This window comes from Orbicella faveolata, unplaced genomic scaffold (assembly GCF_042242905.1).
Source record: "Orbicella faveolata isolate gen_17 unplaced genomic scaffold, um_ofav_v1 contig_47, whole genome shotgun sequence".
In the NCBI taxonomy this organism is placed as follows: Eukaryota; Metazoa; Cnidaria; class Anthozoa; order Scleractinia; family Merulinidae; genus Orbicella; species Orbicella faveolata.
In genome coordinates this window covers 7392501-7406275 of record NW_028301577.1, presented here as the reverse complement: position 1 = coordinate 7406275, position 13775 = coordinate 7392501, and the positions used below count along the sequence as shown (strand labels likewise).

The 13775-nt window shown below is 37.4% G+C and overlaps 2 non-coding genes across 2 annotated transcripts; both read right to left on the bottom strand.

The window, feature by feature from the left end:
* Window positions 1–512: 512 nt before the first annotated feature.
* On the bottom strand, window positions 513–615 carry Trnaf-gaa (transfer RNA phenylalanine (anticodon GAA)). Its single transcript has one exon. It is a non-coding gene; the product is annotated as a tRNA-Phe (tRNA).
* Window positions 616–8644: 8029 nt separating this feature from the next.
* Trnaf-gaa (transfer RNA phenylalanine (anticodon GAA)) lies at window positions 8645–8718 on the bottom strand. The gene has a single exon. It is a non-coding gene; the product is annotated as a tRNA-Phe (tRNA).
* Between the last annotated feature and the right edge of the window lie 5057 nt (window positions 8719–13775).

The following is a 13775-nucleotide window of genomic DNA, read 5'->3' as shown; positions in this document are numbered from 1 at the left end:
ATTTGCAAGGCTATGTACCTTGGTAAGAACGTAGGAAAAAAGAGCAAAAATAAGCAATAACAATCACAAAGTTTAAAATAAATTAACAACAAAATTGTCTTTGTATTAAAGATTTTCGGCGAAAATGGTTACTAAATACTGCGATACTTTACTTATAGATTTAGAATAAATCTTTGCGTTTTTACTCGGTTGGTTTTAAATTTTGACTAAAATTGCAGAGACTCTTTCAAAACTCATGCGAACTCTCCGGATCTGAACCAGGGACGCTCTCCCAACAGAGCTATCTCGGCTGTGAGAACGGCTTGATAATTAACAGCAATATGGATCATACTATCCAAGAAAATGATAATATCCAAACTAACACTAAAAAAGACAGAGTCTAACATGGTTGTAAATGATGTATTATAGCAAATTAAATGTAAATAAAAATGTTTTAATAAGTACATTGACAAAACTGTCCGTATCCGAACAACGTACTTTTCAGTAAGATAAAAACCAAAAACAAAAGTTCTTGCTGAGACCCGGGATTATTCAGAACTCGTGCGAGTTCTCCGAATTTTAACCAGGGACCTTCAGATCTTCAGTCTGACGCTCTCCCAACTGAGCTATCTTGGCACTTGATGAGTTCCTTTTGAATTCACTTTAACCATAACAAGTGACAAGAATATATCATGAATTTGCAAGGCTATGTACCTTGGCAAGAACAACGGGAAAAATAGCAAAAATAAGCAATTACAATCACAAAGTTAAAAAAAAATTAACAACAAAATTGTCTTTGTATTAAAGATTTTGGACGAAAATGGTTACCACACACTGCGATACTTTAACTTAAAATTAAGAATAAATCTCTGCGTTTTTACTCCGTTGGTTTTAAAGATTGACGACAATTGCACAGAGTCAGACCCTTTAAGCTACTTCGGCTGTCAGAACGGCTTGATCATGAACAGCAATATAGATCATACTCTCCCAGAAATAATGATATCCACGCAAACTAACACTATAAAAAAAGACAGAAGCACACGGTTGTAAATGTATTATAGTACAATGGAAATCAAAATATTTCAATGAGTACAATGACAAAACCGCCCGTATCCGAACAGGTATTAAAATAAGGCTCTACTTCCTCAGTCCTCTCAAAAAATTTTCAAAATAGAAATATTTCACTCTACAACGTAGTGTAGCAGCCGCGGCTATTTTGGCGCGAAACTTGACTTGCTGTTTCGTAGCAAAAGTCATGATTTGTCTTTTGGCTCGTTTCCACTCGAATACGAAGAATGATCACAATCCGTACTGGGTCTACTGGGTTTGTTCCAATATTTGTTCACCATAGGTGCTGCATACGCTTCTATACCTCTTTATTCCAAGCCGATTCAGTTTCCGTCGTAAATTGAAACAAAAAGAAATCAAGTGAAAGAAAAAGCAGGGCGCGTACATGAAGATGAAAACAGGCTGTTTGTGTCCAAATTTAAGGCGCGAAAATCTTAAACAATAATGATAAACAACTTGTTTGAATGCATGATATGGCAAGTAAACATCTAGGGGAAAAACTCTGGCAAAAAGTCCTTTATATGGACGGAAACAGGCGAAATAAAAACTTCGCAAGGAACGCAGCCGATACTCAGGAGTCTAAGAATGTTCAAGACAGATTTGCAAGACCAGCGTCTTAATAAAACGCAGATAACAATCGAAAGAAAGTTGAAAGTCCATGAAGCGCTGAGAGAAAGAGGAAGCTCATTGCCCTCCTGTTTTGTCAAAAGGTACTTATTGTATTCTAACTGTAGTGAACTCTATTCTTCCATCTTTTGCTAAACTACTGTGTAGCTACAATTTACAAAAGGTAGTGAACGAAAACTTCGCGGAGTAATAATTTCGTGTGACTGAGTTTCAATCTGGCTCCTCTAGACACATGACTTCACACATATATAAATCCGATGGCAAATAATTTTCTTTAAAACTGAATTCTGAACAATTTATGAATAGCAAAGTTGAGAGTACTAAGCAAAGGATTGCTTTAACCAAATTTGAGAGATTTAGTTGTGCTAGAAAGCATCCTCTCGCGTTTTTAATTTTCGGTACATTTGTCCATATTTTTTCCCGCGAACTAATAAAGTCGTGTAAAAAATTTAGAGACGAATATCTGGAAAATATAAAACGCGACTGCGCGCTTTCTAGCATAGCTACACCCCTCAAATTTGGTTAACGCAATCCTATAAATTGTATCTTAACTTTGCCATTCATAGATTGTTCAGAATTCATCGGATTCCCATAGAAAGACTAATTGTTGACGCGTGTTGGCTACCCGTCAAGATGGCTTTCTATATTTCAAGTTTGCTCTGGATTATAGGTTTAATTGCAATAAACACAAGTTAGCAAACTACCATAGCTTAAACAAACGAATCAGTAACTGCAACAACAGAACAGTTAAACTGAAATATTAAAGACTTACAATGCAATAAAAGTAATTGTTATGAATGTGACCTGCTTTTCAGTTAAAGGTTTCCATTTACAAAGTTTCTTTGTCAAGCCTTGTTGCCTTGAAACTGGGATTGCAAACGTAAAACGCGACATACGTTTTCTCGACAACGCGCCGTTGAACAAAGAAAAATGTTAAGCTGTAAAATTGTATTTGCTTACAGCTTTTCATCAAGGATGCTGTTAAAAATACATTACTATACATTCAGCTAAGTAACCGCAAATTAACAGTCCTTGGCACTTCTAACCAAAATTTCAGTCATCTTCTCGAGTCGTGCACTCATGATCAGGGACCAATTGCAATTCGAGGAAACAGCTCAGTGAAACTCATGCTATGACACCTCATGCAGATTGGACGAGTTTAGTCCATTCAAGCAATTAGTCTTAAACTCCGTCCACACTACGCCGGAGGAATTTAAAAACGTAACAATCACCGATCATTTTGGATTTGTTTTGTGGAAAACTGGCTCGATCAGTGAAATCACACGACTATTGTGATGCAATGGTTTTCGAATAGTCCTGTTTTCAAAATGTTATCCGCGGACACGAAAATTAAAATACAACGTTTTCAAACGCTTCTGGTTTGAAGAACGTTTTCAAAAGGATAAGTGTGGACGGTGGCCTAACCACAGAAAAAATGCTGCTTTTTCAAATTCCTCCGGCGTAGCGTGGGCGCTGCCTTACAGTGAGACAGAAGTTTACATAAACGTCTTGCACATAAAAAGGGCTAGACCTTCGGAGTGGTTTATGTTACGTTTTCTTTACTTTGAAGGCGGAGCTATGTTGATAGTTTATCAGTGAGTCTTACAAGGAGTTCAGTTGGAGATGAATTCGAGTGGGGCCTGGGGCGTGAATGAACCACGGAACTCTGCGGTGTTTCGTTCGCAAAACTGCTTTGAAGGAATGTATAGGCACAGGTATGTCCAGAAATGTGTACTTCTAGTATGTTATAATTATTTCAATGTATTCAAATCGATTCCTGGACACTCTGTGTCAACGCAGTCCTTGTTAGACTGAGCTGAAAGGCCGGCTTCTCTCAGTACGCATTAACATTTAAGAGTGCCTGCCTGTAAAAATCAGACAAATTCTTAATTTCGCGGCAAGGGTCGAAAATTCGATTTCGCTAATATTCTTATGGTAGACAGGCTAGGGCATGACAAAAACTACTGGATAGTTTTTTTGGTAAAATATCCTTTTATTTCAAAGAAATATGCAAATTACCAAATTCCATTAAAATCGTCATTTGACGCACCATTTTATTAAGCAAGTTTGAGAGCCTCGCATGCAAAACCACATAATTCTTTCGTCTTTAAAACATTCAAATATTTTTGTGCAATGTTTAAATGTGTACTGGGTTGATTTTAGGGAATGTTGCGTTGTCGTTTTGGGTGCAAAATAATTAAATTTCGAAGACATGTATTTCATTCACTTAAAAGTACTTCTTGAATATAACTAATTTTCACTATGTGCTAAACCTTAAAATGGATCAAGCTTCTGGTGGTTGAATTGCAGAAGGATGGTCTACAGATTCCTGTAAAAATTTCTTTGGGCAAATGATTGTGAGCGACGCGAGAGCTTTTCAAAGTACGTCAAAGATGCAAATATTTGACCATCCGTCGTCAAATTTCAATTTACGGGTTAGACGTATATTTTAGCATGTGCCACACGACTTGACCTATAATAAGTTGAAATAGACACAGAGCTGATTATTTCGGAATGTTCTAACCTTATTTGTTGTAAAAGGCAGGTCCAAAGCCGATTTGACGTGTTTCTAGTCACCATTCGTCGCACATAAAGCAGAAGTTCGCTTTTGTTTACACAAGGTTAACGTCCGATGTACATCGCCTACTGTCAACCTATTATTGGTCGAATACTATGAATCTGTGACCATCTTTCTGCGCTTATGAACATCACTGCATCTAAGCCTAAAACGGCTGAGTCATTTGTAGATAGTTGCTTGCTTTACGCTTCGCCAAAATATTGCGTTTGATCGATTGCTGACCATTGCTGATAAGCGTGTCGGCGCAGCACAATCTTACAGCCGTTATTTGTTCGTCACGAAATGCTGTCACGGCATATGCTGCACATTTTGATCTACTTTGTATAGAGTACTCTCGGGATAACTGAAACAATTTAATCATTGTTCATCTGTTTGTTCATATATATAATAATATGTGTATATTTATATAATCGCGTGCCTGTACTGACTAGAATTTTAAGAAAATCGCCATAAGCAAATTATAGATCAATGAAGCAAGAACTAGCTGAAATAAAAATAGGAAATCACAACGTGTCTAATTCGTGAGAAAAACAGACTAAATTTAATTAGTAATTACGTGAGTAAATAGCCCTGGCCATGCCATTTTATTTGGCGTATTTTGTTTGCTTAGTGGCGAGGCATTGGTATGTTGTTGTCAATACAGTCCAAAATTATCGTCAGTAAAATATTATAAATAAAACACCTATTGACCGGTTACCTCCGCGGCCACCATTTGGTCATTCCGATAAGGGTTTCATTATTGTCTTTACCCCTATTAAGCGGCCACCCAAAATTTAAGAACTTTGTTTTGGAAAGGGCGATGGCAGATAAGAGTCTGAAATTGAAGGTGCATGACGAGTGATAATTCAGACACACGTCTATCATGATTGTCTTGAATGTTCACCAAGTAATTTATAGCCCGACAGTGACAAATTAAATATTCAAGGTACACCAACCTCTATTTAAGCGGTTACCCCCATTAAGCGGTCACCACCCATTTCCCCAAGGGTAGCCCACTGTATTACATGTAAACCAAAAATAATTGCATAGCGCGAAAAGACCTGGGTATGAGTTTAGCGTTACAGTATTACGCAGGGCATGTAGGTAGTGGTGGTCGAGTAAAATATAACAACAGGGGCAATGGTAAACTATTCATTCTTTTCATTTCTTAATTCAATCTCTTCCTACTCAACACGATTGTGTGCTCCCAGTGATTCCAAGCCTTACGGAGCCTTACGTATTAGGATAGAAATTGTACTACCGCTACCCCCTAAAAGGGGATGACAGCATTGCGTGACGAACAAGGAACCGCTGCAAACAAGGATTCAAGCCATCAAACCATGATGATCAAACGTAATATTTTGGTGTAGTGCAAAGCAAGCAACTATCTACAAATGACTCAGCCGTTTTAGACTTAGATGCAGTGGTGATCATATGTGTCGAAAGAGGGTCACAGATTCATGGTATTCGACCGTTAAATAAGTTCACAGTTGGCGATGTACATCGGACGTTATGTAAACAAAAGCAAACTTCTGGTTTATGTACGACGAATGGTGAGAGAAACACGTCAAATCCGTTTTGCACCTGCCTTTTACAGCAAATGAGGTTAGAACATTTCGAAATTATCAGCTCTGTGTCTATTTCAATTTAACATATGTCAAATCATGCGGCGCATGCTAAAATATACGTCTAACCCGTAAATTGAAATTTGACGACGGATGGTCAAATATTTGCATTTTTGACGTACTTTGAAAAGCTCTCGCGTCGCTCACAATCATTTGCCCAAAGAAATTTTTACAGGAATCTGTAGACCGTCCTTCTGCGATTCAACCACCAGAAGCTTGATCCATTTCAAGGTTTCGCACATAGTGAAAATTAATTATATTCACGAAGTACTTTTAAGGGAATAAAATACATGTCTTCGAAATTTAATTATTTTGCACCCAAAAAGACAACGCAACATTCCCTAAAATCAACCCAGTACACATTTAAACATTGCACAAAAATATTTGAGTGTTTTAAAGACGGAAGAATGATGCGGTTTTGCATGCGAGGCTCTCAAACTTCTGTAATAAAATGGTGCGTTAAATGACGATTTTAACGGAATTTGGTAATTTGCATATTTCTTTGAAATAAAAGGATATTTTGGCAAAAAAACTATCCAGTAGTTTTTTTCATGCCCTAGCCTATCTACCATGAAAATATGAGCGAAATCGAGTTTTTGACCCTTGCCGAGTTATTTTCCATTTTTATGGACAGGGACTCTTAAAAAACTATGTTCATTAACAGCACAACTGTAAAGAGAATTGGAAAAATTTACTCTCTACTAACAAATATTAAATTTAAAATATCGCTTCAGTAAAAAAAAATAATGTACTGATTTCAAGGTTTCTTCCTAAAATGTTTCATTGAAAATAAGTGGCAGAAAAATCAAACGAGCAAAAACATTCTGTAAACATGCCGAGACCCGGGATTATTCAGAACTCATGCGAGTTCTCCGGATTTGAACCAGGGACCTTCAGATCTTCAGTCTGACGCTCTCCCAACTGAGCTATCTCGGCAACGATGAATATCAATTGAATCATCACTGTAACTATAACAAGTGCGAAGAATCGTGGCATCAAGAATACTTATACTATAAAGCTAGCTTGGTAACGGTTCTCCGGATTTGAACCATAGACCTTCAGATCTTCAGTCTGACGCTCTCCCAACTGAGCTATCTTGGCACTTGATGAGTTCCTTTCGAATTCACTTTAACCATAACAAGTGACAAGAATATATCATGAATTTGCAAGGCTATGTGCCTTGGAAAGAACAACGGGAAAAATACCAAAAATTAGAAATTACGATCACAAAGTTGAAAAAATTAACAACAAAATTGTCTTTGTATTAAAGATTTTGGACGAAAATGGTTACCAAACACTGCGATACTTTAACTTAAAATTTAGAATAAATCTCTGCGTTTTTACTCCGTTGGTTTTTAAGATTGACGAAAATTGCACAGAGTCAGACCCTTTAAACCTCGATGCGAACTCTCCGGATCTGAACCAGGGACGCTCTCCCAGTGAGCTATCTCGGCTGTCAGAACAGCTTGATTACAGCAATATAGATCATACAATCCAAGAAATAATGATATCCACGTAAACTAACACTATAAAAAGAGACAGAAGCACATGGTTGTGAATGTATTATAGTACAATGTAAATCAAAATATTTCAATGAGTACAATGACAAAACTGCCCGTATCCGAACAGGTATTAAAATAAAAATCGAAAAAAAAGTGTTTGCCGAGAACCGGGATTATTCAGAACTCATGCGAGTTCTCCGGATTTGAACCAGGGACCTTCAGATCTTCAGTCTGACGCTCTCCCAACTGAGCTATCTCGGCAACGATGAATGCCTTTTGAATCACCACTGCATACTATAACAAGTTAGAAGGATGCCTCAAGAATACTTATACTATATACCTTGGTAAGGACCAAAGCAAGTTTGAAATTGTAAAAACTTGCAAATACTATCACAAAGTGACAAAAAATTCAGAAGTGTAGCAACTGTCGTAAGCTTGTAATTCTTCTCATTGTTAGCAGCTGTTATTGCTTTGGGGCGCGGCTAGGGGCATTGTTTCTGTTGTTTGTTCCTTTGTCCTCTCAAAAGGTATCAAGCCATTCATGTGAGACATTACGAGAGCTGCTACTCGACCCAAAAAATTTCACAAAATTACCTTTGTAATGGGAGAGAATAGTCCCAAAACTTCGATACTTTATACCATTACGTTAAGAGTTTATAAGCAATCTTTACATATTTGAACTGGTTCTACATTTTGAAAAGAAAAAAATCGCCTAGACCCGGGATTATTCAGAACTCATGCGAGTTCTCCGTATTTAAAGCATGGACCTTCAGATCTTCAGCCTGACGCTCTCCCAACTGAGCTATCTCGGCAACGATGAATGCCTTCTGAATCACCACTGTAACTGTAACAAGTGAGAAGGATGCCTTAAGAATACTTATACTATATACCTTGGTAAGGACCAAAGCAAATTTGAGATTGTAAAAACTTGCAAATACTATCACTAAGGGACAAAAAATTCAGAAATGTAACAATTGTCGTAAGTTTGTAATTCTTCTCATTGTTAGCAGCTGTTATTGTTTTGGGGCGCGGCTAGGGGCATTGTTTCTGTTGTTTGTTCCTTTGTCCTCTCAAAGGGTATCAAGCAATTCATGTGAGACCTTACGAGAGCAGCTAACCGACCCAACAAATTTCACAAAATTATCTTTTTAATGGGAGAGAATAGTACCAAAACTTCGATACTTTATACCATTACGTAAAGAGTTTATAAGGAATCTTTACATATTTGAACTGATTTTACATCTTGAAAAAAAAAATTGCCGAGACCCGGGATTGTACAGAACTCATGCAAATTCTCCGGATTTGAACCAGGGACCTTCAGATCTTCAGTCTGACGCTCTGCCAACTGAGCTATTTCGGCTGGTGAATTATCTGTAGAAAAGACAAGTGATGACAACATGACATATGGCGAATGCAAAGGCAATATAAACAGCAAAACTCTGAAAATTGACCGTTGACAGATTTGTAGCTAAACCCAAATAGAGGATGGAGAAATAAACTGGTTTGGGTTTTGGTCATATTAGTTGTTCTTCATGATAAAGTATTGAAGATATTACTGAAGTTCTGATTAAAGCATTGCATGAACAAGAGGAGAGGTTTATTTTGGGAACCCACAGTGTTTGTACATGTCAGGATGCAACCGTTTAGGCTAACAGTGGGAAAAAAAAGAGAAAAAGAGTAAGTTCGCACTAAAACCGTGTAGCTAACTTCCAGGTCTTAGCCAAAAGGAGTACACTGAAGAAGTGAGATATATAAGTGGTGAAAGAACTGGAGTCAGATTTATGAAGATGAAAACGGGCTGTTTGTGCCTAAATTTAATGCGCGAAAATCTTAAACAATAGTGATAAACAACTTGTTTGAATGCATGATATGGCAAGTAAACATCTACGGGAAAAACTCTGGCAAAAAGTCCTTTATATGGACGGAAACAGGCGAAATAGAAACTTCACAAGGAACGCAGCCGATACTCAGGAGTCTAAGAATGTTCAAGACAGATTTGCAAGACCAGCGTCTTAATAAAACGCAGATAACAATCGAAAGAAAGTTGAAAGTCCATGAAGCGCTGAGAGAAAGAGGAAGCTCATTGCCCTCCCGTTTTGTCAAAAGGTACTTATTGTATTCTAACCGTACTGAACTCTATTCTTCCATCTTTTGCTAAACTACTGTGTAGCTACAATTTACAAAAGGTAGTGAACGAAAACTTCGCGGAGTAATAATTTCGTGTGACTGAGTTTCAATCTGGCTCCTCTAGACACATGACTTCACACATTTAAATCCGATGGCAAATAATTTTCTTTAAAACTGAATTCTGAACAATTTATGAATAGCAAAGTTGAGAGTACTAAGCAAAGGATTGCTTTAACCAAATTTGAGAGATTTAGCTGTGCTAGAAAGCATCCTCTCACGTTTTAAATTTTCGGTACATTTGTCCGTACTTTTTTCCCGCGAACTCGTAACGTCGTGTAAAAATTTGGAGACAAATGTCTGGAAAATATAAAACGCGACTGCGCGCTTTCTAGCATAGCTACACCCCTCAAATTTGGTCAACGCAATCTTTTAAATTGTATCCTAACTTCATCCTAACTTATCCTAACTAACATTCATAAATTGTTCAATTTTTAAGAAATCATTTGCGATCGGATTCTTGTACAAAGACTAATTTTTGACTCGTGTTGGCTACCCGTCAAGATGGCTTTCTATATTTCTAGTTTGCTCTGGATTATAGGTTTAATTGCCATAAACTCTAGATAGCGAACTACCATAGCTTTAAACAAACGAATCAGTAGCTGCAACGACAGAACAGTTAAACAAATATTAAAGGCTTACAATGCAATAAAAACCGTTGTTTTAAATAGAACCTGCTTTTCAGTTTAATAATAATAATAATAATAATAATAATAATAATAATAATTAAAATTAAAACGATATTAAAACGATGGTTGACAAGTCACAGAATGACCCGAAATGTAGAATCTGTAAGCAGAGTAGCGAGACCATTAGCCATATTGTAAGTTCGTGCTCGAAACTGGCACAAAAAGAATACAAAAGGAGACATGATAACGTGGCTAGAGCAATCCATTGGGACCTGTCAGGAAAATGTGGGTTTGAACGAAAGGATAGATGGTATGACGATGTTCCAGACAGTGTGCTTGAAAATGAGGATTACAAACTTCTATGAGACTTCAGTGTGCGAACAGACCATGAAATAGGGGCTAGTAGACCGGATTTGGTGAGCATTGACAAGAGAGACAAGAGCTGTCAGATTATAGATGTGGCAATTCCAGAGGATAATGGGGTGAGAGAGAAGGAAGATGAAAAAGTTGAAAAGTATCAAGATCTAGCAAGAGAAGTTCGAAAAATGTGGGGTGTGAGGACAAAGGTTATTCCAATGGTAGTGGGAGCATTGGGATCAATACCACTGAGATTGAATGACAATCTGAGAGCCATTGAGGTGGGCGTTCCTGTTGGACTGATCCAGAGATGTGCATTGTTGGGGTCGGCAAGAATTCTTAGAAAGGTGCTGGAGATGTAGAAAGAAGAGAAAAAGCAAACAAGGGGTGTTTCTTGGCTTCCCTAGGCAACTTGTTGTTGCCCGGAGCCAATGACGAAACCAGCTTCAATATCATCAATAGCTGTGCGAATCTTTAATAATAATAATGATAATAATAATAATAATAATAATAATAATAATAATAATAATAATAAAACACTTTAATAGCTGACGCTTAAGGTTTCCATTTACAAAGTTTCTTTGCCAAACCTTGTTACCTTAAAACGGGGATTGCAAACGTAAAGGCGACAGACGTTTTCTCGACAAGGCACTGTTGAACAAGGAACAATGTTAAGCTGTAAAACTGTATTTGCTTACAGCTTTTCATCAAGGATGCTTTTCAGAATTCATTAGTTTACATTCAGCTAAGTAAACCGCTGATTAACAGTCCTTGGCACTCCTAACCAAAATTTCAGTCGTCTTCTCGAGTCGTGCACTCATGATCAGCGACCAATTCGAGGAAACAGCTGAAACTCATGCTATGACACTTCATGCAGATTGGTCGAGTTTAGTCCATTCAAGCAATCAGTATTAGACTCCGTTCACAGTACGCCGGAGGAATCTAAAAACGTAACAATCACCAGTCATTTTGGATTTGTTTTGTGGAAAACTCTGTCAGGGAAATCTTACGACTATTGTGATGTGTCATGGTTTTGGAAAAGCTCCGTTTTCAAAGTGTTTTCCGTCCACACGAAAATAAAAAGCCGGCGTTTTCAAATGCCTCTGGTTTGAAGAGCGTTTTAAAATTCCTCCGGCGTAGTGAGAACGCTGCCCTGTATAGGCACAGGTATGTCCAGGAATTTGTAATTCTAATATGTTATAATTATTTCAATGTATTGAAATCGATTCCTCAACACTCTGTGTCAACGCAGTCCTCGTGAGACTGAGCTGAATGGCTGGCTTCTCTCAGTACTCACTAACATTTCTGTTACGAGTATCGTTGTAGAGCAGTGAGGGTTATTTCCAGACAGAACTCAGGATCGCCGGTAACAGCAACTTCACGAATTTACAGCACTAAGCTTCTTCAAATTTGAATCAATCTCTCTTACAGAAGAACCTCTCGCTCTAATATACATGAGGTTTAAAGTTCTAGAAACTTCTATTAGGAGCTAAATTAAGTAGTTTGACATAGTTTCTAATCTGAGTAATTACATAAAGGTCAGAATATTCTGGAATGTTCTTAGACAAATTGGTCACGGCTGAAAGACTTCTGGTTCTAGATTGTTCTAGAACTTGACTTAGACAATTTTTCCTAACAATTTCAAAAACTATGTTCATTAACAGCACAACTGTAAAGAGAATTGGGAAAATTTACTCTCTAGCGAGAAATATTAAATTTAAAATATCACTTCAGTAAAAAAAAATAATGTACTGATTTGAAGGTTTCTTCGTAAAATATTTTATTGAATATAAATGGCAGAAAAAGCAAACGAGCAAAATCATTCTATGAAAAACTTGCCGAGAACCGGGATTATTCAGAACTCATGCGAGTTCTCCGGATTTGAACCAGGGACCTTCAGATCTTCAGTCTGACGCTCTCCCAACTGAGCTATCTCGGCACAAGAAAAATTTCTTTTGAATTCACTTTAAATTTATTCTGAATTTGAAAGGCTATGTACCTAGGTAAGAACGAAGGGAAAATGAAAAATAGCAAAAATTAGCAATTACAATCAGAAGGTTTAAAAAAAAATTAACAACAAAATTGTCTTTGTATTGAAGATTTTGAGCGGCAACTCAAAATCTCGGCAACGATGAATGCCTTTTGAATCACCACTGTAACTATAACAAGTGAGGAGGATGCCTCAAGAATACTTATACTATGTACCTTGGTAAGGACCAAAGCAAATTTGAGATTGTAAAAACTTGCAAATACTATCACAAAGTTAAAATAATTCAGAAGTGTAGTAACTGTGGTAAGCTTGTAATTCTTCTCATTGTTAGCAGCTGTTATTGTTTTGGAGCGCGGCTAGGGGCATTGTTTCTGTTGTTTGTTCCTTTGTCCTCTCAAATGGTATCAAACAATTCATGCGAGACCTTACGAAAGCAGCTAACCGACCCAAAAAAATTCACAAAATTACCTTTGTAATGGGAGAGAATAGTACCAAAACTTCGATACTTTATACCATTACGTTAAGAGTTTATAAGCAATCTTTACATACTCGAACTGGTTCTACATTTTGAAAAATAAAAATTGCCAAGACTCGGGATTATTCAGAACTCATGCGATTTCTCCGGATTTGAACCAGGGACCTTCAGAGTTTCAGTCTGACGCTCTCCCAACTGAGCTATCTCAGCAACTGGTTGAACACACAACTGAAACATTCCAACCAAGTGTTATATGGTTTGGGTCGTTTCAGTTAATCTTCATGATAAAGTATATTGAAGATATTCACTGACTGAAGTTCTGATTTAAGCATTGAACGAGAAGTGATTTATTTTGAGAACCCACGGTCTTTGTACATGTCAGCATGCAACCGTTTAGGCCAACAGTGGAGAAAAAGAGTAAGTTTGCACTAAAATCGTCCAGCTAGCTTCCAGCTCTTAGTCGAAAGGGGTACACTGATATAAAAGTGGTAAACGAACTGGTGTCAAATTTAATGTGGAGATCAAGGATTGTTTATCCAGCTTAACTCGCCGATAGTATAAACAAAGTGAAGCTTCTAATTATGAGACTGCGATGCGAAAGATATGAAATTGGTACTGCAATGACAAGCTTTGGGGACGTAACTGCAAGGAATTGAAGTTTAAAACAACAGCAACAAAACAGCAAAAACGGCGCAGAAAAACAATGATTTCTCTCGTACCAGAATCTTATATAAAGGTGGGCAAAACGAAAACGGGCAAAATTATAATGCTTTGGCGTAAGT